Genomic DNA, 27,849 nt, shown 5'->3' with positions numbered 1-27,849 from the left:
GCATTATTTTGTGGTTTTTTAATGGCTGAGTAATATTCCACTGTATATAAGTACTATATCTTCTTTTTCCATTCATCTGTTGATGGACATTTAGGTTGCTTCTGTGTCTTGTCTATTGTAAATAGTACTGCTATGAACATTGGGGCTCATGTATCTTTTCTAATTAGTTTTCTCTGAATCAGAGAAGGCGATGGCACCCCACTCCAGTACTCTTGCCTGGAAAATCCCATGGATGAGGAGGAGCACGGTGGGCTGCAGTCCATGGGGTAGCGAAGAGTTGGACATGACGGTGCGACTTCACTTTCACTTTTCACTTTCATGCTTTGGAGAAGGAAATGGCAACCCACTCCATTGTTCTTGCCTGGAGAATCCCAGGGACGGGGGAGCCTGGTGGGCTGCCATCTATGAGGTTGCACAGAGTTGGACACGACTGAAGTGACTTGGAAGTAGCAGCAGCAACAGCAGCAGCAGTTCATAGCAAGATTGCTAGATCATATGGTAGTTTTATTTTTAGCTTTTTAAGGAACTTCCATACTGTTCTCCATAGTGGTGTACTAATTTACATTCCCACCTGGTGGCTCAGCTGGTAAAGAATCTGCCTACACTGCAGGAGACCTGGGTTTGATCCCTGGGTTGGGAAGATGACCTGGAGAAGGGAAAGGTTACCCACTCCAGTATTCTGGTCTGGAGAATTCCATGGACTGTATAGTCCATGGGGTCTCAAAGAGGTGGACACGACTGAGCAACTTTCACTTTCTCGTTACTTTCACTTTCTCGTTACTTTCACTTTCTCGTTACTTTCACCAACAGTTTAGGAGAATTCCCTTTTCTTTACACCCTCTCCAGCACTTATTGTTTGTAGACTTTTTGATGATGGCTATTCTGACTGGTGTGACGTGTAGCTTTGCTTTGCATTTCACTAATAATTAGTAATGTTGAGCATCTTTTTGTGTACTTTTTGACCATCTGTATGTATTCTTTGGAAAAATGTGTTTAGATATGCTGCCCTGGCATGGCCCATTTTTTGATTACATTGTTTGCTTTTTTTGACATAGAGCTGCATGAGTTTTTTGTATATTTTAGAGATGAATCCCTTGTCAGTTGCTTTGTTTGCAAATATTTTCTCCCATTCTGTAGGTTGTCTTTTCGTTTATGATTTCCTTTGTTGTGCAGAAGCTTTTAAGTTTAATTAGGTCCTATTTGTTTATTTTTTGTTTTTACTTTCATTACTCTAAGAAGTGGATCAAAATTGTGATCTGTGTCAAAGAATGTGTTCTGCCTATGTTTTCCTCTAAGACTTTTATAGTGTCTGGCATTACATTTAGGTCTTCGATCCATTTCGAGTTTATTTTTGTATATGGTATTAGAAAATGTTCTAATTTCATTTTTTGCTTGTAGCTGTTCAATTTTCCCAGCACCACTAGTTGAAGCATTTGACTCTTTTTTTCCCTTAGAGTGTCTCAAAGTGTGTTACATTTGCTTTTATAACTTCAAACAAGAATGTATATTATTTGACCACTTTTTCAAAATGGCCATAAACAAAAATCTACAAACAATAAATGCTGGAGAGGGTGTGGAGAAAAGGGAATCCTTTTGAGCTATTGGTAGAAATTTAAATTAATATAGCCACTATGGAGAACAGTGTATGGTTCCTTAACAAACTAGGAATAAAACTACTATGACCCCAAAATCCCACTACTGGGCAATCCCACTACCCTGAGAAAACCATAACTGAAAAAGATACATGTACCCCAATGTTCATTGCAGCATATTTATGATAGTTAGGACATAGAATCAACCTAGATGCCCATTGACAGATGAATGGATAAAGAAGTTGTGGTACATATATACAATGAAATATTTCTTAGCCATAAAAAGGAACACACTTGCATTAGTTCTAATGAGGTGGATGAACCTAGAGCCTGTTATACAGAGTGAAGTAGGTCAGAAAGAGAAAAAACAAATATCATATATTAGCACATATATATGGAATCTAGAAAGATAGTTATGATGAACGTATTTGCAGAGCAACAGTGGAGACACAGACATAGAGAATAGATTTGTCAACACAGTAGGGAAGGAGAGGGTGGAATGAATTGAGAGAGTAGTACTGAAACATATATATTGTCATATGTAAAATGGATAGCTAGTAGGAATTTGCTGTATGACACAGAGAGCTCAAACCTGGTTCCCTGTGACAATGTAAAGAGGTGGGTAGGGTGGGAGGGAGGTTCCAGAGGGAGGGAACATATATGTACCTATGGCTGATTCACACTGATGTATGGCAGAAACCAACACAACATTGTAAAGCAATTATCCTTTAATTAAAAATAAAGAAATTAAAAGAGAAGATATTATTTGACCACTTTTAATTTTTATTGTCATAATATTTTCTTGATAAATATCACTGTATTACCTCTATCTTTTATAATATTGAATTGCAAAATTCATGTGTTCTTTTCTTTTTGTTTTCTCTTATCATCCCAGATATCCCATTTTTCCACTTTCATTAGCATAAAAAAGTTTATACACACACATTAAAAATTTTTTTTTCTAAAACAAATAACTTCTATATTTAAAATAGCTTTGTAATTTAAGTACCGTTTTAAGATTTGGAATCTCTATTTCCTGACACCAGATTTGCAAGTACCACCAGAAAATATGGATTTTCTTGTATACTTTATTCTTAACAGTCATGAGAACAGAAAATATTAATAATAAATCTCTTTTGAGACTATAGACTACCCACCAACAGTAGCAGCAACAACACCTAATTTTTATTGAGGGCATATGTACCAGTCAATTTTATAATCACTTTTTATGTATTTACTTATTTTTTCCTTGAAACAATCATATGGTATAATCATATTAACATACTGGTCCAATAGGAGATAATGTAGCAAAAAACATGAAGTAAGTTGCTAATGGTTACCCTGTTTTTAAGTGATGGGGCCACAGATTTGCAGCTGGGTAGTCTGTCTTCAGAACCAACACTCATAACTACATTTACCTTTTATTGCTCTGTGTTTCCTCTACATTCCTCACCAAGCTCTCTCTAATTAGGAGCATAACTATCTCATGGTGTGCCTTAAATTACAAATTATTTTATATCAGATACTTTCCGAATTATTTGGAAATAGGCAAAAATCAAGCATTTAAATGACAATTACTAAGACTTAGTCTTGATCACAAAATTTATACAATATAGTTGGAGAAACTAGATGCAATTTAATGTGCAAACTAGCCAGACCTATATGAGCACTATATACTGATTTATTAAATGTCTAAGGAGTGTAGTATGGACAATATTAGGGAGGAATTATTGGAGGGGATCTGTAATGTCTCAGTGTACACAAGGAAATATCTTCTGAGAATGCTGAAGAGTATGTATACTGTTCAGTGGGACTGCTGGTTGGGTGAGGTGGCAGATGGTGAGCAGAGCATGAAGACAGAGGAAATGTGCTTCATGGAAGCAATAAGAAGTGATGAGAAACACTTCCAAGCAGAAACTTCAAGAGCTGCCTTCTGGTTTGCCATCATCTCTTTTCTTTTTACTGTGAGACTGGCAAATTTTTAGAAGAGGGTGGGTTCATCACCTAGAATCTTGGGGTGAAGAAGCACGAAGCAGAGTCGCCAGCAACCTACATCTTAAACTTGAAATAGACTCTCTTCCTGTTTGCCATTAAGCTTTGGGATCATCTATTGATGCAGCATTTCCTAGCTAATATAACTAGCTAGTAGGTAATATCGTTATCCCAAACGTAAATGGTTAAGGATTTGGGCAATGAGAACAAGGGACACATGTAAAAGTCAGTGTCAGGGAAGAGTTGACAGGACTTGGTGACTGATGGGTTGTAAGGTGCAAAGATTTAAAAGAAACTAGTAAGATGACCTTAATGGTTTTAGTTTGGCAGAATAAATCATTTATCAAAAATGATGAAGTATGGAAAGTATGTTTGAAAGATTTAAAGGGTTTAAAGAGAAACTCTTAAATCCTTTTCAAGGAGTTTAAAAGATACTGTAAGGTGGGAAAAGAGAAAAAGCTACTGGGCTGAACTCACTGAAAAATTTGGTAGTTCAGAGAAATTTCATAGTGCTGAGAAGGTGAATTTCTTCAGTAGAAGTCAAAAGAAAGTCTTTGTTTTACTATGTTTTAAAGTTAGGCCATACATTTGCATGGACACCAGGGCTTCCCTGGTGGCTCAGATGGTAAGGAATCTGGCTGCAATGCAGGAGATCTGAGTTCGATCCCAAGATTGGGAAGATCTCCTGAAGAAGGGAAAGGCTACCCACTCCAGTATTCGGGCCTGGAGAATTCCATGGACAGAAGCTTTATTGATCTCTTTTATACTTCAGTAAACCTTCATTACACAAAAGCTCTGAGCAATCAAGCCTTGTCACTGGCCCCGGATCGAATTCCCCTCTTCAGAGGCCAAGAATGGTGTCATTCATGGTTCATAGAAACAATCTTTCAGAAGGAGGGAGAGAGCAGAGAAAAGAGGGTTTGAACTAGCCACTGAGGGGAGAAAACCTGATCATGATTAGGGGATTGCTGAATACAGTGGGGTTGTTTGATGTTAGACTGCAAGAACTCACAGTGTGCTGAGTCTGAACAGATTTCTGTCTTCTCTCAGGAGTGTTTAGTGTGCTGGGCACAGGCAACAAAATAGTTCACAATAAGTGTGATCCAGATTTGTGATTTTTACGGATTAAATTATTTGCCCAAGGTCATACTTAGAGTTCTGTCTAATCCCTTCTTTTTTTCTCAGAAAAATACAATGTCTCCTCAGGGTTACATTTTATATTCTTGTGGTTCTGACAATTTTCACATTGGCTGGACATTCATCTCTTTAACCAGTGGAACTTAGATTTCTTTGTTTTTTTTTATATCCTTGGTTCTTTATAAATTATGATTTTGGTTTTTGGATAACTTTTTCACTTTGGTAAACTTTCAGATAACTTTCATTGGTGGAAAAAATTTCTGTGTTTTTTTAAATAAAAGCTTGTCACCTTATTTAATTCATATGTCAGATAATTAACAATCATTATTAAGTGCCTGATATATGCCAAATGCTATGCTAAAGCCCAAGGATGCCAAGATAGGGCTTCTCTGGTGGTTCAGAGACCCGCTTTGATCTCTGGGTTGGGAAGATCCCCTGGAGAAGGGAATGGCTACCCACTCCAGTATTCTTGTCTGGACAATTCCATGGACTGAGGTGCTTGGTGGGCTATAATACATCGGGTTACAAAGAGTTGGACGCCACTGAGTGACTAACACATGCCACACACTTGCCATATCAAGATAAATGAAATAAGGCACACGTCCTTGATGTGCTTATAAAGGTCAAAACTCTGGCTGGGAAGTATAAACAGAAATAACTTACAACACCAGAAAAAGTGTCACTTGCAGCTTCTTAAGCTCCTAGAATTTGTATAACTTGTTCTCTAGTGACCTTTGCTCTAACTTGCTATTGAGGAACCTGCCTCTGAAAAAATTCCTCCTATCTCCCTACTTTCTGCCACTCCCACCCTCAGTCCACACACACCTATTCCTGGACTGCTTTTCATCAAATTTGGTTACTCGCTACATGGAATGAACCTCGCCAACCCTGCCACAACCTGCTTCAGTCCCCTTGATCAAAATGATGCTTATTATTGACACCATCTTATCCTACTAGTCACCATATTCTCTCCAATGGGTTTTGCCATGTCTATGCAGAAATGCTGTTACTTCTACGGGCTGTTCCAGTGTCTACTGGTATACTGGAACCCTTGAGTATTAAAGATGATTGCTGTTCTATTTTGACAAGAAGACAATGCTTTCCTATCATATTACATTGATTGAGAGATGAACCAATGCAGTATGCATGATTGGCGTCAATTGATATGGAAATAATGACTTCATGTGTGCAGCGCTTGTGGATCCTGCTTTAAATAAAATCAGCAGAAATCCACATTTTGTGCTTTGTGAAGGTCTAAGTGCTTCAAGAATTTCTCAAGGGCATGTGGACTTGTGGGCATTCATGATTCCAGTTATTGGTTCTGCTAGATTTTTGCTACTGTGGTATCTCTTCTTGTTTCCATGGAGGCATTGTTTAAATGAGGCACATTATTCCCTATCAATATCTACAAAGAAACTATCCTTACACCATCAGGAAAATTTATTGGTGGGAAACAGGGAGAAATGCTTGAAATCTAGAAAGGCAAACAAATTACAAGCTCTTATTAACAAAAGTCTGATAATGGGCATTTTTCACCATCCAAACTAATTTTTCTTTCACTACCTTTTCTTTCTTCTTTCCCTTCTCTGCATTTTACCTCTCACCTCTCCTACTCAGTTCAGAGGGAAACACATTTCTCATATTATCTCATGAAAAAAGTCTAGTGTTCATTTTGATTGCCATGGTTTTTCCTTCAGAATCTTTCCCTTTTCCATGTGAGCTTTATTAAACAAAGTGTTTTCCCACATTTCTTCCCCCGCCGCCCCCGCCCCGAGCTAGAATTCTGGGGCTAGCCCTTATAACCATAAAATGTTCAGCCCGGTTATAAGGCTCCCAATTTCATGAACTCAATGACATGAAGAGGCTTCCCAGGTGGTGCTAGTGGTAAAAAAAAACCCGCCTGCCAGTGCAGGAGACTCAAGAGATGTGTGTTCAATCCCTGGGTCGAGAAGATTCCCTGGAGTAGGAAATGGGAACCCATTCCAGTATTCTTGCCTGGAGAATCCCATCAACAGAGAAGCTTAGAGGGCTATGGTCCATGGAGTCGCAAAGAGTTGGACACAGCCAAAGCAACTTTAGCAATGACATCAAAAACTCTGGAGTATAAAAATTGGTGCAACCACTTTGGGAAAGAGTTTGGCAGGACCAGTCTTGTGAGTGAATGACGTGTGTTGTCACAGAGGGTCCTGCACTTGTTTTAATGTTCTGTTGTTTCTGTCTTGAGATTCTTAATCATTTTTGAATAAAGTACTCTGAGTTTTCACATATCACTGAGCCCAGAAAGTTATGTAGGTGATCTTGCAGCTTGACATTATTTACGAAAGCTGCGCATACCCAGGAATGACCCAAGGATTTCACTCCTGGGTAAAAATCCAACTGCATCTCATCTCTATTTTCATCAAGAGATGTTACAGAAATATATACCTCAGCTTTTTATTTGTAGTAGCCAAAAACCTGGAAACAACCTCATTTCCATCAACGATGAATAAACATGTAAATTCAGTTATATTAATGCAAACAAGTAAGATATAGCAAAAAAAATGAATGACCTACTCTGACAAGTTACAGTGGATTAATCACACATCGTACTAGGAAAAATAATTTTGAGGTCTATTTACACAAAGTGTGTCAACAGGTCCACTTATAATGCTACTAGAGAGTATAGTGTTTGATTTGGGGGAGCAGAGGGTCATAGTTGTTGGGAGGAAACATTATGGAGGCTCCTGTGTTTCTGCTAATGTTTTATTTTTTGACTTGAGTGCAGGTTACATATGTGCCATTTATGAAGCTGTTAGAATTGTTTTGTACATTTTCTTGGGGGATATGTCTTGTATGGAGAAGGCAATGGCAACCCACTCCAGTACTCTTGCCTGGCAAATCCCATGGATGGAGGAGCCTGGTAGGCTGCAGTCCATGGGGTCACTAGGAGTCAGACATGACTGAGCAACTTCACTTTCACTTTTCACTTTCATGCACTGGAGAAGGAAATGGCAACCCACTCCAATGTTCTTGCCTGGAGAATCCCAGGGACGGGGGAGCCTGGTGGGCTGCCGTCTCTGGGGTCGCACAGAGTCGGACACGGCTGAAGTGACTTAGCAGCAGCAGTAGCAGCAGCATGTCTTGTATACACAGAAATTTAAAAAATAGTATGCAGCATGTTGTTGTTACCAAGCAAAATTGAATTATCTGTTGCGAGTAGAGTAGAACTCTTAAATAATCTCTGATTAAGCAACTTATTGTATTAATAGAAACTCTTTGTTTTTTGCTGTAAAGCACACTGTCAGATTACAAGACTTGCTAAATGTTTGTGTCTCGTAAGCTTCTCTCTTGTGTGTCCTTTTAATAAACCAACAAGCTTCCATTTGGATAAGATAAGGGCATCTATGGTATTAGAAATGTATTCATGCTACTTATATAAAAAAACTGAATAAGGATGTAAGAGATTTTTCATGGGATTCCAAGTCTAGAACAGAGATAGGTCTTTGTACGGTCTAGAATAGGGAAATATAAAGCCAACATAAATTGCTCGCCATCACTGACCTCTGAATCACTGACCTCTGAATCTTTATGTATCTGCTTCATTCATCTCAGCTGTTAGTCTTATTTTTCTTATATTCAGTCAACTTGGTAAAATATGGCCACGCCATAATTTTCAAGACCTTATGTCCCTTTAGTTTTAAAAACAAGGCAGACTCACGTATTCTCAGACGTAACTGGAGATTTTAAAAGGAAAAACTCCGGTGGGTCAACTTGCCTCAGGTTTCCTTCTCAGGGCCAGGAACAGTGTCACAGCAAAAACACCTTTACAGCAAACTATTCTATAGAATCCAAAAAGCTAGTTTATAATGTTTAACACATGTGCACACATAAATTAAGTAGCAGGACATGAAGTCCTTTAAATCCTCAGGATGGTACAGCTATCCTGTCTTTCTAATCAATGAATAGACTGGTTCACAATGTGAAGGAAATATTAGTCAAGTGCCTTAGTAAAACATAAAAACCAGAAATATAATGTTCCTATGAAAGACTTACTTACAAGCAGTATGGTATTTCAAATGAATGCATCAGAAGTTAATTTTTTGAAAAATCGTGTTAGAACATCTATCATTTTAGGGGAAAGGTGAGTTTTCCTACCGTACACTAGTCATTAAAGAATGCAGGTAGGTAGAGTGTGTGTGTGTGTGTGCACTCAGTTGCTCAGTCATGTCCAATTCTTTGCAACCTCATGGACTGTAGCCTGTCAGGCTCCTCTGTCCATGGAATTTTCCAGACAGGAGTACTGGAGTGGGTTGCCATTTCCTACTCCAGGGGATCTTCCTGACCCAGGGATCGAACCCACATCTCTAGCATCTCCTGCACTGGCAGGCGGATTCTTTACCAATGTGCCACCAGGGAAGCCCAGGTAGATAGAGTATCTAATGGTAATTCTAAGAGCAAACAAAACCACAGGGATCATAAAAATAGAATTGTTTAGAAACATGGGGAAAAGAAATTGTTTTACTTTATTATTGTTATTTTTTATTGAAGCATAGTTGGTATGTGATATTGATTTCAGGTGTACAACATAGTGGTTTGATATTTATATTCATTATAGAATAATCTCCATGATAAATCAAGTAACCATCTATCACCAAAATTATTATAATATTGTTGAATATATTCCTTATGCTTTCTGTTCATCCCATGACATTTATTATATGACTGGAAGTTTGTGCCTCCAATGTTCTTTGTTTATTGCATCCATTCCCCTACCCCTTCCCCTCTGGCTATCACCAGTTTCTTCTCTGTGTCTATGAGTTAGTTTCTGTTTTGTTTTGTTTGTTCATTTACTTTGTATTATAGATTCCACATATAAGTGGAATCATATTAACATATTCAGTTCAGTTCAGTTGCTCAATCATGTCCAACTCTTTGTGACCTCCAGGGACTGCAGCACGCCAGGCCTCCAGTTCCATCACCAACTCTCGGATCTTGCATAAACTCATGTACATAGAGTTGGTGATGCCATCCAACCATCTCATCCTCTGTCATCCCCTTCTCCTCCTGCCTTCAATCTTTCCCAGCATCAGGGTCTTTTCCAATGAGTCAGTTCTTCGCATCAGGTGGCCAAAGTATTGGAGCTTCAGCTTCAGCATCAGTGCTTCCAGTGAATATTCAGGACTGATTTTCTTTAGGATGGACTGGTTGGATCTCCTTGCAGTGCAGGGGACTCTCAAGAGTCTTCTCCAATACCACAGTTCAAAAGTATCAATTCTTTGGTGCTCAGCCTTCTTTATGGTCCAACTCTCACATCCATGTGAGACATGACTACTGGAAAAACCATAGTTTGACTAGACAGACCTTTGTTGGCAAAGTAATGTCTCTGCTTTTTAATATGCTGTCTAGGTTGGTCATAGCTTTTCTTCCAAGGAGCAAGCGTCTTTTAATTTTGTGGCTACAGTCACCATCTGCAGCGATTTTGGAGCCCAAGAAAAGAAAGTGTGTCATTGTTTCCATTGTTTCCCCATCTATTTGACATAAAGTGATGGGACCAGATACCATGATCTTCATTTTTTGAATACTGAGTTTTTAAGCCAGCTTTTTCACTCTCCTCTTTCACTTTTATCAAGAGGCTCTTAGTTGTTCTTTGCTTTCTGCCATGTGTGGTGTCATTTGCATATCTGAGGTTATTGATACTTCTGCAGATCTTTGTGCTTCATCCAGCCTGGCATTTCATTTGATGTACTCTGCATATAAGTTAAATAAGCAGGGTGACGATATACAGCCTTTACGTATTTCTTTCCCTATTTGGAACCAGTCTGTTGTTCCATGTCCAGTTCTAACTGTTGCTTCTTGACCTGCATACAGGTTTCTCAGAAGGTAGGTAAGGTGATCTAGTATTCCCATCTCGAAGAATTTTCCAGTTTGTTGTGATCCACACAGTCAAAGGCTTTGGCATAGTCAATAAAGCAGAAGTAGATATTTTTCTGGAACTCTCTTGCTTTTTCTGTGATCCAGCAGATGTTGGCAATTTGATCTCTGGTTCCTCTGCATTTTTTAAATCCAGCTTGAACACCTGGAAGTTCTCAGTTCACATACTATTGAAGCCTCATTTGGAGAGTTTTGAGCCATATTGGGTTGGCCAAAATGCTGCTTCAGTTTTTAAGACACATTTTTCATTTTCATCAGGAATTTTATTGAGCAATGAATGTGTTCAGTGTTTTATTTCACTACCTTCTGCCATTTTTCAGACAATTTCATAATTCCATCTTGCCAAAACTTTTTATCTTTTTGAGCAAAGAACTGTTCCAAGTGTCTTTTACAGTCTTCCAGGGAATGGAAAAATTTTCCATTAAGATATTTTTGTACAGACTGAAATAAATGGAAATGCAGAGGTACAGTGTCTGGTGAATATGGTGGATGATTTAAAATTTCCTAGCCAAGCTGTAACAGATATTGCCTGGTCATAGAAAAAAAAAATTCAGTTTTGCCTTGTCCTGATGGAAGATTACACATTTTCTGTTGACTAATTCTGGATGCTTTTCATCAAGTGTTGCTTTCAGTTGGTCTAATTAGGAGCAGTACTTGTTGGAATTAATCATCTGATTTTCTGGACAGAGCGCAAAATAGAGGACTTCGTTTTAATTCCACCATATACACAACGTCAGCTTCTTTGGTTGAAGACTGGCCTTTGGTGTGGTTGATGGTGGTTCATTTCACTTGCTGCATGATCTCTTAAGTTCCACATTATTGTACAATATCCACTTTTCATTGTTTGTTACAATGTGCTTTCGAAACAGAACACTTTCATCATGTCTAAGTGGAGAATTGCATGTGGAAATATGGTCAAGAAAGTTTTTTTCAGCTTAACTCCTTTGGTACCCAAACATCAAAGTGATTAACATAACCAAGCTGGTGCAAATCATTAATGATTTTTCAGTGCTTGATTTGGATACTTTGAGTATGTCAGCTATTTCCTGTGTGGTGTCATGTGATTGCTCTCAGTTAATGTCTTGATTTGATCACTGTAAATTTCAGCTGGTCTACTTGACCATGAAACATCGTCCAGCGAAAAGTCTCCAGCATGAAACTATTGACATGTTTGATCAGTCCCGCACTTTCTCCCTATATTGCACAGATCTTTTTATTTTTTGCTGTTCAGTTGTATTTTTACCTTTCTTGAAATAATAAAGCATAATGTGCCAAAATGTTGCTTCTTTCATTTATTTTCAGTACTAAAATAGCTATATGAAAATTTAAAAATTTTGATTTTTTAAAAATGCGTGCTGATTTTATGTCACAATCTTACAAAACTGTTTTGAATGAAGTTAAAGACAGCAAAGTGCTATACTAGAGCCTTCTTATAGAAAAAAAAAATTAATGGATGTTTGGGCCAATCCATAGTATTTGCCTTTTTTTGTCTGAGTTATTTCACTAAGCACAGTATCCTCCAGTTACATCATGTTGTTGCAAGTAGAAAAATGTCATTCTTTTTTATTGCTGAGTAACTAACCAGTCTGATCACATGGACCACAGCCTTGTCTAACTCAATGAAACTAAGCCATGCTGTGTGGGGCCACCCAAGACGGATGGGTCATGGTGGAGAGGTCTGACAGAATGTGGTCCACTGGAGAAGGGAATGGCAAACCACTTCAGTATTCTTGCCTTGAGAACCCCATGAACAGTATGAAAAGGAAAAATGATAGGATACTGAAGGAGGAACTCCGCAGGTTGGTAGGTGCCCAATATGCTACTGGAAGTCAGTGGAGAAATAACTGCAAAAAGAATGAAGGGATGGAGCCAAAGAAAAAAACAATACCCAGTTGTGGATGTGACTGGTGATAGAAGCAAAGTCTGATACTGTGAAAAGCAATATTGCATAGGAATCTGGAAACTCAAGGCAAATTCTTGAGAGTCCCTTGGACTGCAAGGAGATCCAACCAGTCCATTCTAAAGATCAGTCCTGGGTGTTCATTGGAAGGACTGATGCTGAAGCTGAAACTCCAGTACTTTGGCCACCTCATGCGAAGAGTTGACGCATTGGAAAAGACTCTGATGCTGGGAGGGATTCCGGGCAGGAGGAGAAGGGGATGACAGAGGATGAGATGGCTGGATGGCATCACCGACTCGATGGACATGAGTTTGAGTAAACTCTGGGAGTTGGTGATGGACAGGGAGGCCTGGCGTGCTGCGATGAATTGGGTTGCAAAGAGTTGGACACGACTGAGCGACTGAACTGAACTGAACAGAGAATTCCATTGTGTGTGTGTGTGTTTGTATCACGTCTTCTTTATCCATTTGAATTTTTTTTTAAAAAATTTAAGTATAGTTGATGCACATATTAAATAAGGTACAGGTGTACAATGCAGTGATTTACAATTTTTAGAAGTTATTCTCCATTTACATGTGCCCAGTGCTCAGTCCCTCAATTGTTCCTGCTCTCTGCAACCCTATGGACTATATAGGCCTTCAGGTTCCTCTGTCAATGGAATTTCCCAGGCAAGAATACTGGAGTGGGTTGCCATTTCCTCCTCCAGGGCATCTTCCCAGACTCAGGGATTGAACTCGTGCCTTTTATGTCTCCTGTATTGGCAAATGGATTCTTTACCACTGAGCCATCTGGGAAGCCCCATTCTCCATTTATAGTTATTATAAAATATTGACTACGTTCCCTGTCCTATACAATATATATCCTTATAACATATAGCCTATCCATTTTTGCAGATGGCAATATTTCATTCTTTTTATGGCTGAATAGTATTCCATTTCATATACACACACATGCACCATACCACACCACAGCTTCTTTGCTCATTCATTGATGGACACTTATATTGCTTCTGTATCTTGGCAATTGTAAATAATGCTGCTGCTATGAACATTGGGGTACCTGTATCTTTTTAAATTAGTGTTTTCATTTTCTTTAGATATATATGCCGTGGTAGAATTGCTGGATCATGTGGTAGTTCTATTTTTAGTTTTTTGAGGAACCTCCATATTGTCTTCCATGGTGGATACATCAGCTTATACTTCCTTTCCTCTACATTCTTGCCAACATTTATTTGTTTGATGAGAGCCATTCTGACAGGTGTGAGGTGATATATTTGTTATTGTTTGAATTTCTCTGATTATTAGAAATGTTGAGCATCTTTTCATGTGTCTATTGGCCATCTGTATGTTTTATTTGGAAAAATGTCTATTCAGATCTTCTGCCCATTTTTTTTGTTGGATTTTTTTAAAAATTTTTATTTTTACTTTATTTTACTTTGCAATACTGTGTTATATGTACTGTTTATATATTTTGGAAATTAACCTCTTGTCAGTAACTTTTTAGTTTAGTTTGAAGTCAAGGAGCATGATATCCCAGTTTTGTTCTTTTTTTCTTAAGATTGCTTTGGCAGTTTGGGGTCTTTTGTAGTTCTATATTGATATTAGGATTATTTGTTCTAATTGTGAGAACAATGTCATGGGTATTTGGATAGAGATCACATTAAATCTGTAAGTTGCTTTGGGAAGTACAGCCATTTTTACAGTATTAATTCTTTCAGTCCAAGAGCATGGGGCATCTTTCCATTTCTTTATATCATCTTCAGTTTTCTTCATCAGTGTTTTATAGTTTTCAGAGTATAGGTCTTTCACTTCCTTGCTTAAATTTATTCCTAGATATTTTGTTCTTCTCGATGCAATTTTAAATAGGATTTTTTTTTTTTACTTTCTATTTCAGTAAAACAACAGATTTCTCTATATAAATCTTGTCTCTTGCAACTTTGTGAATTCATGTATTAGTTTTAAATTTTTTTTTTTTTTTGGGTGAAGAATTTGAGGAAAAATTCCCCTGGAGAAGGGAATGGCACCATACTCCAATATTCTTGCTTGGAGAATTCCATGGACAGAGGAGCCTGGTGGGATACAGTCCATGGGGTCACAAAGAGTCAGACAAAGCTGAGTGACTAATACTTTTTTTTTTTTCACAGAAGATTTTCTGTTTAAAGTATCATGTCACCTGCAAATAGTGATTCAGAGTGAGTGAGTTTTTTAATGCACCCTTTAGGAATAAAGCCTAGGTTTCCTACAGCTCTTTGGGTATCCTGAATGTAAGCCCTGCTGGTTTTCAAAGACAGGCATTTTGAGGGCTTGTCTTTCCAGTGGGCTGGGAAGCCTGATATGAGGATCGGATTCTCTGCTTCTGGAGGAGGAACTCCCTGGTTGTGATTTTTCCTTCCATTTGTGCGTCAATATGCTGAGGTTGTGGATCCTAACTAAACCATATCTCCATTCTTCCTACCCATTTCACTGTGGCTCTTTCTTTATATTTCTAGCCGGAGAAAATATTTTCTACTAGCTTTCAGGTTGCTGTCAGAGACAACTGCTCTTTGTTGTGTGTGTGTGTGTTAGTAAGTTGTGTCTGACTCTTTGCGACCCCATGGACTGTAGCCCACCAGATTCGTCTGTCCGTGGAATTCTCCAGGTAAGGATACTGAAGTGGGCTGCCAGTCCCTTCTCTAGAGGATCTTCCCAAACCAGGGACTGAACCTGAGTCTCCTGCATTGCCAGTAGATTCTTTACTATCTGAGCCATGAGGGAACCCTACAGTTGCTCTTTAAGTAGCTGTAATTTTTGTATGCCCATGGAAGGAGTTGAGCTCAGGGTCTCCTAACCCATTATCTTGACCCAGACCCCAAAAGTTGTTTTTTAACATGATCACAGAAAACATAAGTTAGAAAGTTGACACATTTGATTGCATCAGAATAAAAAACTTAATTTTGACTAAAGGTACCAAGTAAGTTTAAAGCAAATGTGATGGTCAATTTTACATGTCCACTTGGGTTAGCTACAGTTTCCACTATCTATTCTAACATTAATCTAGGTGTTTCTGTCAAGGAATTTTGAAGATGCTATTAAAATCCATAATTAGTTGTCTTTAGGTAAAGGAGATTATTTTAGATTACATAGATGGGCCTGATTTAATCTGTTGGAAGCCCTTAAGAGTAGAATTGAGGTTTCCTTGAAGGAGAGAAAATGGTGCCCCATGGACTGCAGCTTCTGTTCATTTGAAGTGGCCTACCCTATTGTTTTGAACTTAGCTAGGCCACCTAGATAGCATATTCAAATGCAGAGACATTGCTTTGCCAACAAAGATCCATCTAGTAAAGGCTATGGTTTTTCCAGTAGTCATGTATGGATGTGAGAGTTGGACTGTGAAGAAAGCTGAGCACCGAAGAATTGATGCTTTTGAACTGTGGTGTTGGAGAAGACTCTTCAGAGTCCCTTGGACTGCAAGGAGATCCAACCAGTCCATTCTAAAGGAGATCAGTCCTGGGTGTTCTTTGGAAGGAATAATGCTAAAGCTGAAACTCCAGTACCTTGGCCACCTCATGCGAAGAGTTGACTCATTGGAAAAGACTCTGATGCTGGGAGAGATTGGGGGTAGGAGGAGAAGGGAATGACAGAGGATGAGATGGCTGGATGGCATCACCGGCTCGATGGACGTGAGTTTGAGTGAACTCCTGGAGTTGGTGATGGACAGGGAGGCCTGGCGTGCTGTGATTCATGGGGTCACAAAGAGTTGGACATGGCTGAGCGACTGAACTGAACTGAACGGAACTGAGGCCACCTCTACAATTGCATAAGCCAATTCCTTGCATTAACCCTGTTAATAGATTTTTCCTACTGGTTGTATTTTTCTTGATGAACACTGATACAACTGACAGGCTAGGAAAAATTATTTGTGACATCTAAAAAGGAGTATTTCAGAAGAAAAAGTTAAAACAACATTCTAAAAAGAAGTAAGAACTAGCCTAATGGAAAAAGGATTCGTTTTAGTTATCTGCTGCTGTGTAATAAGGAAGTCTGAAACCTGACTACTTAAAGCAGTGTATTATTAATTCTTGTTATCTGTAGGTTGGAAATCTGGGAAGTTCTTATCATCACCTGAGATCATTTAAGCTGTAGTTACCTGAAGGCTCCATTGTGGCTGGAGGGTCCAGGTTGTCTTCACTCAGATGTGTAGCAGTTGTTCCTGGATGTCAGCTGAGACTCCTCAGTTTTCCACATGATTTCTCATTTTCTGGTTAGTTGGTCTGCGCTTCTTCATAAAACTGAGGTGGAAGGATTAGAATAGGGTGAGTGTGGGAGCTGCAAGAATAGGGGTTTTCCCTGTTCAGTGACAGGAGAGTGTTACTCAGAGGTGAATGTTTATCTTATCTGAAATATTTAACTGTTATAATGTTAAGTCATGATTTACCTGTGTAATTAAAATGATATATAAATATGTTATAGACAATGTTGTACCCTTGACCGAAAATTGTGGATTGAAATCTAATCTCCGATGGTATTGTGAAAGCAGGGCCTTTGGGATTGGATGAAGTCAGGAGGAGGGAGCCCTTATAAATGGGATTAGTGTCTTTCTAAAAGACCCCAGAGAGTTCCCTCATCTCTTCCTCCATGTGAGGACAATGCAAGATAACAGCTGACTGTGAACCATGAAGTGAGTTCTCACAAGACATTGAATCTGTTGGAAACTTGATCCTGGACTTCCCAGTTTTCAGAAAAGTTAGAATTAAATTTCTGTTCTGTATAAGCCACTCAGTCTATCGTATCAGTTATAGCACCTGTATTGACTCTTCATCAACTCAACTAAAGTTACCTAAAGGTTACAGCTGACCTATATTTTTTGCTACCTAGGATTATGCCAGTTGGAGAAGGCAACGGCAACCCACTCCAGTACTCTTGCCTGGAAAATCCCATGGATGGAGGAACCTGGTAGGCTGCAGTCCATGTGGTCACTAAGAGTCAGACACGACTGAGCAACTTCACTTTCACTTTTCACTTTCATGCATTGGAGAAGGAAATGGCATCCCACTCCAGTGTTCTTGCCTGGAGAATCCCAGGGACGGGGGAGCCTGGTGACCTGCCACCTGTGGGATCACACAAAGTTGGACATGACTGAAGCAACTTAGCAGCAGCAGCAGCATTATGCCAGTAATAGACATCCCTAGACTCTGTCCAAGTTTCCAACTGGAAGAATAATTGCATGAGATGCTTAGCATGATAGATGAGGAAATATTCAAGGGTGGTTTGGTTTTAGGATCCCAGTTCTGCTAAAACTGTACATTAGGCTTAAACAAAGAAACTATTGTGGTGTTTGGAGATCACTGACAATAGAAGTCTATGTTATCATAACCTCATCATTGGAGCCTTAGCTTCTGGACTTCATTTTTTTGGTTGGATTGTGAGATCTGGATGTCAGACTTACTGATGACTATAACATGTAAGAAATGGTTCTTGTTCTTGCTGTTGTTGTTTAGTCACTAAGTTGTGTCCAACTTTTTTGCAACCCCATGGACTATAGCCTGCCAGGCTCCTCTGCTCATGGGATTTTCAAGGCAAGAATACCATAGTGGGTTGCCATTTCTTTCTCTAAGAAATGTATGCAGGTCAGGAAGCAACAGTTAGAACTGGACATGGAACAGACTGGTTCCAAATAGGAAAAGGAATATGTCAAGGCTGTATATTGTCACCCTGCTTATTTAAGTTATATGCAGAGTACATGATGAGAAACGCTGGGCTAGAAAAAGCACAAGCTGGAATCAAGATTGCCTGGAGAAATATCAATAACCTCAGATATGCAGATGACACCACCCTTATGGCAGAAAATGAAGAAGAACTAAAGAGCCTTTTGATGAAAGTGAAAGTGGAGAGTGAAAAAGTTGGCTTAAAGCTCAACATTCAGAAAACGAAGATCATGGCATCTGATCCTATCACTTCATGGCAGATAGATGGGGAAACAGTGTAAACAGTGGCTGACTTTATTTTTGGGGGGCTCCAAAATCACTGGAGATGGTGATTGCAGTCATGAAATTAAAAGACGCTTACTCCTTGGAAGGAAAGTTATGACCAATCTAGACAGCATATTAAAAAGCAGAGACATTATTTTGTCAACAAAGGTCCATCTAGTCAAGGCTATGGTTTTTCCAGTGGTCATGTATGGACTATAAATGAGAGTTGGACTATAAATGAGAGTTGGACTATAAAGAAAGCTGAGAGCCAAAGAATTGATGTTTTTGAACAGTGGTGTTGGAGAAGACTCTTGAGAGTCCCTTGGACTGCAAGGAGATCCAACCAGTCCATCCTAAAGGAGATCAGTCTTGGGTATTCATTGATATGACTGATTTTGAAGGTGAAACTCCAAGACTTTGGCCACCTGATGCGAAGAGCTGACTCATTTGAAAAGACTCTGATGCTGGAAAAGATTGAGGGCCGGAGAAGGAGACGACAGAGGATTAGATGGTTGGATGGCATCACTGACATGATGAACGTGGGTTTGGGTGAATTCCGGGAGTTGGTGATGGACAGGGGGGCCTGGCATGCTGCAGTTCATGGGGTTGCAAAGAGTCGGACACGACTGAGTGACTGAACTGAACTGAACTGCCATTTTTCTCTAAGAAATGGTTCTAGATTGTCACAATAAAGTGAATATTGTGATAAAGCAAATCATGAAAATTTTTGGTTTATGAGTGTATATTAAAGTTCTGTATATACTGTACTATAGTCTATTAAGTATACAGTAGCATTATGTCTTAAAAAAGTGCCTGTCTTAATTAAAAGATTGTTTATTGCTTAAAAATGCTAACTATAATCTAAATCTTCAACTAGTTTAATCTTTTGCTGGTGAAGCATCTGAAATATTGCAAGAATTACCAAAATGTGATTCAGAGACACAAAGTGAGCAAATAATGTTGGAAAAATTGTGCCAATAGACTTGCTTGAAGCAGAGTTGCCACAAACCTTTAATTTGTAAAAAACACAATATCTATAAAATCTACAAAGAATAATAATATAAAGCATAAAGAAGGTATGTCTGCAGAGGACACATTTTTATTTCTTCCTTTTTACTATAAGGAGGCTGCAGAATGAAATGAAAAATGAGCTTGTGAAAAATTTTTCCTTTAAGCTGTAGCCATATTTGTGTGTAAGGACCTGACACTATTTGATATGAGGTAAAGAAACTGAGTAGTTAGTTAAATTAATTTTCAAACTTTTCAAAGTGACTTTTTAAAGTGATTCTTTTGAAAGGACCCTTTCTTAGGCCAGTTGTATTGTCCAGTTGAGACTTTTGGTCCTTGATGTGAGAACTGTGGAATTTTCTCCTTTATATGAATGTTTATTTGTCCTGGTGTAGAAATTAATCTTGAATGGATGTTAATGCAGAATAGCATGCTCTTAAGGATCATATTGGCTTCCCTAGATGCTCAGTTGGTAAAGAATCCACCTGCAATGCAGGAGACCTGGGTTCAATCCCTCGGTTGAGAAGATCCCCTGGAGAAGGAATGGCAACCCACTTCAGTATTCTTGCCTGGGAAATCCCATGGACAGAGGAGCCTGGCGGGCTACCCTTTACAGATTTGCAGAGTTGGACATGACTGAGCGACTAAGCCACTAAGCCACCATCACCAAGGGTCATATTGTTCCTGTGGTTTCCTTTTGAGATACAAGTATACTCCACTTTTCCAAGGTTAGAAAGAACAAAAGTTTAGAGTTACATGTTTATTTAACCATAAGTAGTTGTTTGTTCCCTCCCATTCCTGCCCCCAAATTCATTTTTGCTGAGAAACATGTTTCATTTTCTTTATTGACATCCATCTGACATTGGCTACTGGGGTGTCAGTGGTGGTCATGTTGACCAACTTCTTAGAAATAGAGATTTAATGGTTTATTTTTTTTTTTATAAACCTTATTCTGTATGTGGTAAACTAATTGAGAGTTAACTGGTTGACTTCTACTGGCCAAAGATGAATTGAAATTAGATTTTTAGACTGTTTTAGAAACTTCTGTTTTTATCCAATAATAATGATCCTCCATGCAGTTGCTTCATTGCTGGCTGGAAACTTAGAGTTCTCCTTAGCCTGCTAAATTAGGGGCATAACATAGCAACCAACCTAATGCTAAATTGGAAATATGTACTCTAGCTCTCTATTGCTTTCACCCTATTGTCCCCCTCCCCTCACATGGGAGGTGCTTAGTATGTGTTTAGAAAAGACTGTGGGAAGCATTTCTCAGTTTGGGAATGTATTACTTGGTGTGAATATAGACAAATAACTCATAGATTATTAGATTACTATTGTGTGATGGAAAACTGCTTCATGGGGTATATATAACTCAATGGAATGCTAAGTTTGGATATGGATTTAGAATGTCTCATTATGTAACACCTTGAATAACTTTCAGCTTTCTTTTTCTGACTGGGTACTGATTTCACCAGCCTTATAAATCCCACGTACAGTGTTAATGGTGGTTACAACATTGACATGCAAGAGACATGAAGCTTCTTACAACAATCTACACTTTGCTTCTTCTGCTTTTTTTTTTTTTAAATAATTTCTGGAGGGAAATGGATTTCCAGTTCCCAGATGCAATTTAACTGACTTTAGGACCCAATTTCTAGAAAGCTGCAGAGTCATGCTAGATAATACATTGGCTCAATAAGTCTTTCAGGTTAAGTTTTCTGGGTAAGAAGTGTAAAAGCATATATATTCTGGAAGTGCAGCCTAATTGTGTTACATCCTTGACTTCTCAATTGCAAGTTAAATATTTTATATATGTTTAAAAAAAACTTTTTGTTCAGTCAGTCAGTTCAGTCGCTCAGTTGTGTCCGACTTCGCGACCCCATGAATCTCAGCATGCCAGGCCTCCCTGTCCATCACCAACTCCTGGAGTTCACTCAGACTCACGTTCACCAAGTCAGTGATGCCATCCAGCCATCTCATCCTCTGCCGCCCACTTGTCCTCCTGCCCCCAATCCCTCCCAGCAGCAGAGTCTTTTCCAATGCGTCAACTCTTCGCATGAGGTGGCCAAAGTACTAGAGTTTCAGCTTTGGCATCATTCCTTCCAAAGAAATCCCAGGGTTGATCTTCAGAATGGACTCGTTGGATCTCCTTGCAGTCAAAGGGACTCTCAAGAGCCTTCTCCAACACCACAGTTCAAAAGCATCAATTTTTCAGCACTCAGCCTTCTTCACAGTCCAACTCTCACATCCATACATGACTACTGGAAAAACCATAGCCTTGACTAGATGGACCTTAGTCGGCAAAGTAATGTCTCTGCTTTTGAATATGCTATCTAGGTTGCTCATAACTTTACTTCCAAGGAGTAAGCATCTTTTTAATTTCATGGCTGCAGTCACCATATGCAGTGATTTTGGAGCCCCAAAAAATAAAGTCTGACACTGTTTCTACTGTTTCCCCATCTATTTCCCATGGAGTGATGGGACCAGACGCCATGATCTTCGTTTTCTGAATGTTGAGCTTTAAGCCAACTTTTTCACTCTCCTCTTTTACTTTCATCAAGAGGCTTTTTAGTTCCTCTTCACTTTCTGCCATAAGGGTGGTGTCATCTGCATGTCTGAGGTTATTGATATTTCTTCTGGCAGTCTTGATTCCAGCTTGTGTTTCTTCCAGTGCAGCATTTCTCATGATGTACTCATGAATAAAAGATGTTTGTCTCCATTTAATTTACTCCAAAATGGCCATAAATAAAACATGTCATTAAGAAATTTTATACAAAAGAGCAATTCTCTTCCAAGAGATTTTCAATCTATCACCTTGACCAGTTGAATCAAAATGGCCAGTTTAAAAATAAATTTATGCTTTCTTTTCTTTCCCTTAAATAAACTCACCTACCTCAAGTCATGGGGTTAAATAATAATATTCCCGGATTCATTTTATAATTGTAGATGACATTCATTGGATGAATAAATGGCTACTCTTGACCCCTGTTGTCCATCTCTGATAGTTTCCCTGAAAACAAGCCCTGGAAGCATTCGAGTGTTTCTTTAGTAGAGTTTGTGTTACTATTGTCATCGATGTAAGTGCTATACAATTATTCTGTTCCCTTCTTTTGAAATCTTACAACCTGATTTTAAGCTCTTCTGTTCTATTACTTTTCTTTCCTCTTGGAAACACTTGCCTTTAATCTCCAGGAGAGTGTTAGGCAGATTCAATTAAAACTCTGCGTGACGACTCTTATACAGTCATCAGGGGAGTGCTAATGCTGAAACCACCAGAGCTGCTTATTTTAGAGTTTTCAAAGAAACCTGCAAATCATATAATGAGTGGATTTGCTATTGCACATAAGATTTAGAGTAATTGAAGTTTTGATTTGCTCTTGGAAATGATGTACTTTAGGGGGAAAAATCACTTGAGTTTTGGGAATAGAATTTTTACAAAAATTCAAAGTGCTGTGAAGCAAGTCAGGGTATTTGGATTCTAGACTTGCATGGTTTGGTGTTTCCAGCACTTCATTTGTCAAATGATTTATGGGACATTTGTCAGGCATGACATTTGTCAAGTGACTTTTGAGGATTAAACAAGGATATCTCAGCAAAGCGTCAGAAATATGTTAAAGGCAATACAACTATTTGTTCAACTGAATGCCAATGCCTTTGATCCAGGATGAAAAAGGTTTTGAGGAGTTCATATAACTGCCAGGAAATCTTCTCATTTGTACTCTTGGAGCTTTCCGGCTTGGGGTGTCTGAGCTGAAAAAGAAGCACCTCTGTCTTTCCAACCTTTATTTAAATCAGATACCTGGTAATTGTCCTTGATTTTTTTTTGTCATTTGCCAACCATGTATTTCATCTAATTAATCACTGTGCCCTGTAAATATCTTTGGAACTACTTGACATGCTCCACCTTGATTGCCACCAGCCTGTTTAAGTCATCATTATATCTCACCTGTGGTCTCATCTCACTCTATTCCATTCTCTGCACTTTCAGAATAATTTCAATAAAATAAACATTGGATTAGATAGATTTTCTACCTAAAATCTTTTCAGTGTTCCCTTCACCTTAACAAAATAAAGTTCAAACTTTTTACTCTTCTTCTTTTATACTCTCTGCCCTGGAGAAAGAATTGGCAGCCCACTCCAGTATTCTTGCCTAGAAAATTCCATGGACAGAGGAGCCTGGCAGGCTATAGTCCATTGGGTTTCAAAGAGTCAGACATGCCTGAGCACACACGCTGGACACCAGATTTTATTCTTACTTCTTTCTTAACTTTATCTCTCTTTTCTCCTCCACATTTTGTTCATTCAGGCCTTAGGAAACTGCCTAGGGGTAAGCTGTTATTAATGTGGTGAAGCAAACTCATCTGGAAAGGGATCATGAGTTATAGAAATGGAAGATGGTTTTATTTTTTACCTTTTTAATATAAACCTTGACCAGGAAGTCAATTTGAATGTCTCACGTGCTATAACCTAGAATGTCTTTATCTTCTTTTCAATAACCTTAGAGCCCTAATGGGTCCTAATTACTATAAAGAGATTCTGATACTAGAAAAGAGACAAAAATACATTATAGAAATAATTTAAAAAATTGAACACAAATGCCAAGCTTAAGTCAAATCAGATAAAACTTCGAGGTGTCAGAAATTTAAATAGTTTATGAACAAAATGTTTTGGGCCTGGGAATTTTGATCTGACCTTGCTTTTTAGGTAGATAAATTCATTTAAGTATGCTTCAAGACTGAGACTTTTAAGAAGTTATCCAATTTAAATATTTTTCTTGTGGCAGAAAAATGCCTTCATTAATTAGTACAGATTGTTATAGACGTTTCCAAGAAATTTCACAACTTTTTTGATAGTATACTCCAGACTTCCAACGTCAAGGCCAAGAGTTTCTTTCTTATGTCCAGCCAAGTTCTCTTGCCCTCACTCTGATTTTAGCATGTTTCCTCTCATTATTTCCTCGATCAAGATGTAGAATAATTTTGTCGACTTTTTACTTACTATGACATTTCTCATTTAAATCTCCCCCTATGGTTTTCTTTTCCAGGTTAAACAACCTTGGTGTCTTTAATCTTTTCTCCAAATAACTGCTTTTCATTTTTTTCCCCTCAGTGTATTTTAGATTTTTTGCTGTCCTCTATCTCAGATTTCTTCATATGCATTTTAAACTGCAGAGACAAACACTGGACATAGTATTCTATTAGGTTGTGGCCCTTGCCAAGAAGTGGAAGGTTGCTTCCTGACTCCTGGCAAGTTGCACCCCTGTTAATACATCCTGGTATCCTTCTACTTTTTAAAATTTTAGTCTTCCAATAATATTATCTGCAAAATCATTTATTCAGTGTCTATGTGCAGAGCCAGCTTACAAAAGTATCGAAATTCAGATGCTCATCTGTTTCCATCAGACTGCTGGTAGGAATAAACACCCAGTGTCAAGATCCAAAGGGATACAAATAGGGACGATTGTAAGGCCAAAATTCAGATTTTCTCAGTGGAAGTTAGTGAGAAAATAAGACTAGGGTGCTATTTCTGTCTACACTTGCTGGAAATAAATACAAAGGACCAGCAGTACAACAAAGGCAGGTTTACTTAGAACTGAGCCTTTGATTATAAGCTGAAAAATTCAGTCCACTTTCTGAATATAGGGGAACTACATATGGATCTTTCAGTGCCAATCCTGAAGGTCGTTTCTTAGTCTAGAGTGATTCAGTGTGTTCCTTCTGGTTTGGTGCCCAATTGGGGCATTTAGCCTGAATTCCTTGTCATTTTTGGCTGATACTACTCTGTTCCATGAATGGTTTTTCTCCCCTTGACTCTTTTCAACTTCCTCTTTCTTTCTTGTCCACCAAGACAAAAACACTTGCTCCTTCTAGGTTAAGGATGCACTCACCCTCACTAAGAGGAAATAAAGAATCAGGAAGATTTTTTTAAAAGCAAAGGGAAGGTACATAATTTATAGGAAGTGGCCTTTGAGATGACAGCTATTGCTATAAAATGTTTCTGCTGTCAGCTTTAGGCCCAGGGCATTGGTATCCCAAACCTCCTGTACCTTTCTGATGGTACCCTCAGAAGTAATCAGGGCCAATTTATGGGGTGAAAAAAAAAAGAAATAGAACAATGGTGAGCCTTTGGTTCAAGTGGAAAATGCATGTATCTTTGAGATTTCCTAATCAACTATACTAGGTTCACTAAGTTTTTAGTCTTTTCCTCAGCATTCCTCAACGTTTACATATATGTTTGACAATGTGAGAACACAGTTTAAGGAAATTCCTTTTCTAAAACAACGAGCCATTTGAAATTCAGAAAAGATCTTCAAGAGATTCTATACTGTTGAGTTTTGATGAAAGTTATGGATTTTGATCACGAGTATTAACTTGAGAGAATTCTCTTTTACCATATAAAGATGAGGTAAATAAAAAAGGAAAAAGTGAAGAGTCATAGACTACAGTATTTATTACAATCAAGAAAAAAGTCTGTTATTGTAAAGAATATGTTTAACTCACTCATAGAAAATTACCATATTTTCCTCTTTTACTTTCCAAAAGTTAACAGTCCATGGTCTGAGTCAGTTGGCATTTATATTTATCATTTAGAGAAAGTAAGTAGGCCTTATCAGAAAAGAGAGAAAATTATTTTCCTATATTTTGGACAGCCTCAGATGTTATTTTAACATGGTAGTTTCAGTTTAAAAAAGGTAATCCAGTGTTATAACCAGTATATTTGGTATAATCATAGTTAGAATTTTCAGGAAATTAAAGTGGAATTACTGCCCTTTAAAAGATAATAGTGGCTGTGTTCTACAGTATTATCAAAAACTTCAGTGATATCAGCACTGACATCATGATTGGTGAACAGTGAGGAGGCAATAAGGGAACAGATAATTATGGGGTGAAGATTGGCAGAGAAGCCCACCCTGTGTTGGATGATGTAGCAGAGTTGAATGTGTATATCTGGCATCTCTGCTCTTCATGATGCTCTTCTCGGATCCCTGCAGGTAATTCTTCATTTTAATCTACTCTTCAGTGGTTCAAACACACAAATCACTTGGTGCTAATGCTGGCCTTGTTCTTCAACCAGAGGGGACTTAGAATCTGAGAACTAACAGATCATATTCCCAGGAACTGGAGGAGACATTGGAAAACAGATAATCTGAAGAGTCCTTTTACATAAAAAGCCAGTTGAGAACAAAAAAGAAGAAAGGTAGATGCCTTCTCCAGGGTCTCACCATAAAGTAGCACAGAGAAAGCCATGGGGTTCTGGTCTGTTGAGTCAAGGGCTTGTTTGACTCTACCATCTGACTCTAAATTTTCACTTCTGTTTACTTTGTGATAAATGTGACTATAGAGGAAATAGAGTTTCAACTGTATTTACAACTATATTTACAAATACTCTAATTTTCAGTACAAGCCTCACCTCTGAAAGTTCTTTGCTGCTGCTGCTGCTAAGTTACTTCAGTCATGTCTGACTCTGTGCGACCCCAGAGATGGCAGCCCACCAGGCTCCCCCAGCCCTGGGATTCTCCAGGCAAGAACACTGTAGTGGGGTGCCATTGCCTTCTCCGGAAAGTTCTTTAAACAATATTATATCATTCTTATCACTCCCTTGAGATTTTCTCTACTGGAATTTATATTAATTTTTTGTTTTCTCATCACCACACTATTTTTTTAAAATTTAGTTTTGGTTGTGTGCCAGCTTTCTCTAGTTGTGGCAGGGTGGGAGGACTTCTCTTGTTGTAGAGCATGGGCTCTCGACCCGATGGCTTCAGTAGTTGTGGCTCATGGGTTTGGTTGCCTCATTGTGTGTGGAATCTTCTGGACCAGGGATCAAACCTGTATCCCCTACACTGGCAGGTAGATTCTTATCCACTGCACCACCAAAAAAGTCCAGCATTGTCACACTGTTGTTTAGATGTTAGTAATTTTTGCCAGTTGTTTTAGCTATACCCAATTTATTTCCCTGAATGGAATGTAGGGTCACAGAGGCTGATCTTCTACCTGTTTTAGATTGTTCGTTGTCTAAACCATGTTGTGTTCTGAAAGAACGCAACACATATGCAGCATGTATACATTGCATATAGGATACACAAGTAAATTGAAAAAGATATGTTACCACTTACTACTTTAGGGTTAAAAAGCTAACAATTTCAAGTTGAAATTATCTGTGTGATCAGTTTTGTTTATTAGTTATCTGAGGGTTGATAATCACTATATACATACTGATATAGCCTTATGGGCTGGTAAAATATCAATATGTTTCTACATCGTTGGTTAAAAAAAGCTACTACGTCCTCTCTACTTCATCCTCCAACCCAGAGCCCTAGTCCTTCCCCTCAGGGGATACCCTAGACTATGGTACAGCAAACAAAG

At 38.5% G+C, this 27,849-nt stretch overlaps 1 protein-coding gene across 37 annotated transcripts in view; it reads left to right on the top strand.

Moving 5' to 3' along the window:
- LOC138418512 (uncharacterized) overlaps positions 1 to 27,849 on the top strand; it is a 247,343-nt gene that overhangs the window by 87,878 nt on the left and 131,616 nt on the right. For 4 of the 37 annotated variants that reach the window (XR_011248634.1, XR_011248645.1, XR_011248633.1 and 1 more), the window contains one exon: positions 17,385 to 17,462. The exons of 25 other annotated variants lie outside the window; for them this stretch is intronic. The gene's annotated coding sequence lies outside the window, so the exon portion shown is untranslated. Of the gene's footprint in view, positions 1 to 167; positions 2,353 to 16,601; positions 16,771 to 17,384; positions 19,529 to 27,849 lie in introns of those variants that run through there. 8 more of the 37 variants (XR_011248619.1, XR_011248618.1, XR_011248635.1 and 5 more) reach the window with 7 other exon arrangements.

The sequence above is a fragment of the Ovis canadensis genome, chromosome 1 (genome assembly GCF_042477335.2).
Source record: "Ovis canadensis isolate MfBH-ARS-UI-01 breed Bighorn chromosome 1, ARS-UI_OviCan_v2, whole genome shotgun sequence".
In the NCBI taxonomy this organism is placed as follows: Eukaryota; Metazoa; Chordata; class Mammalia; order Artiodactyla; family Bovidae; genus Ovis; species Ovis canadensis.
This window is presented reverse-complemented; position numbering and strand designations above follow the sequence as displayed.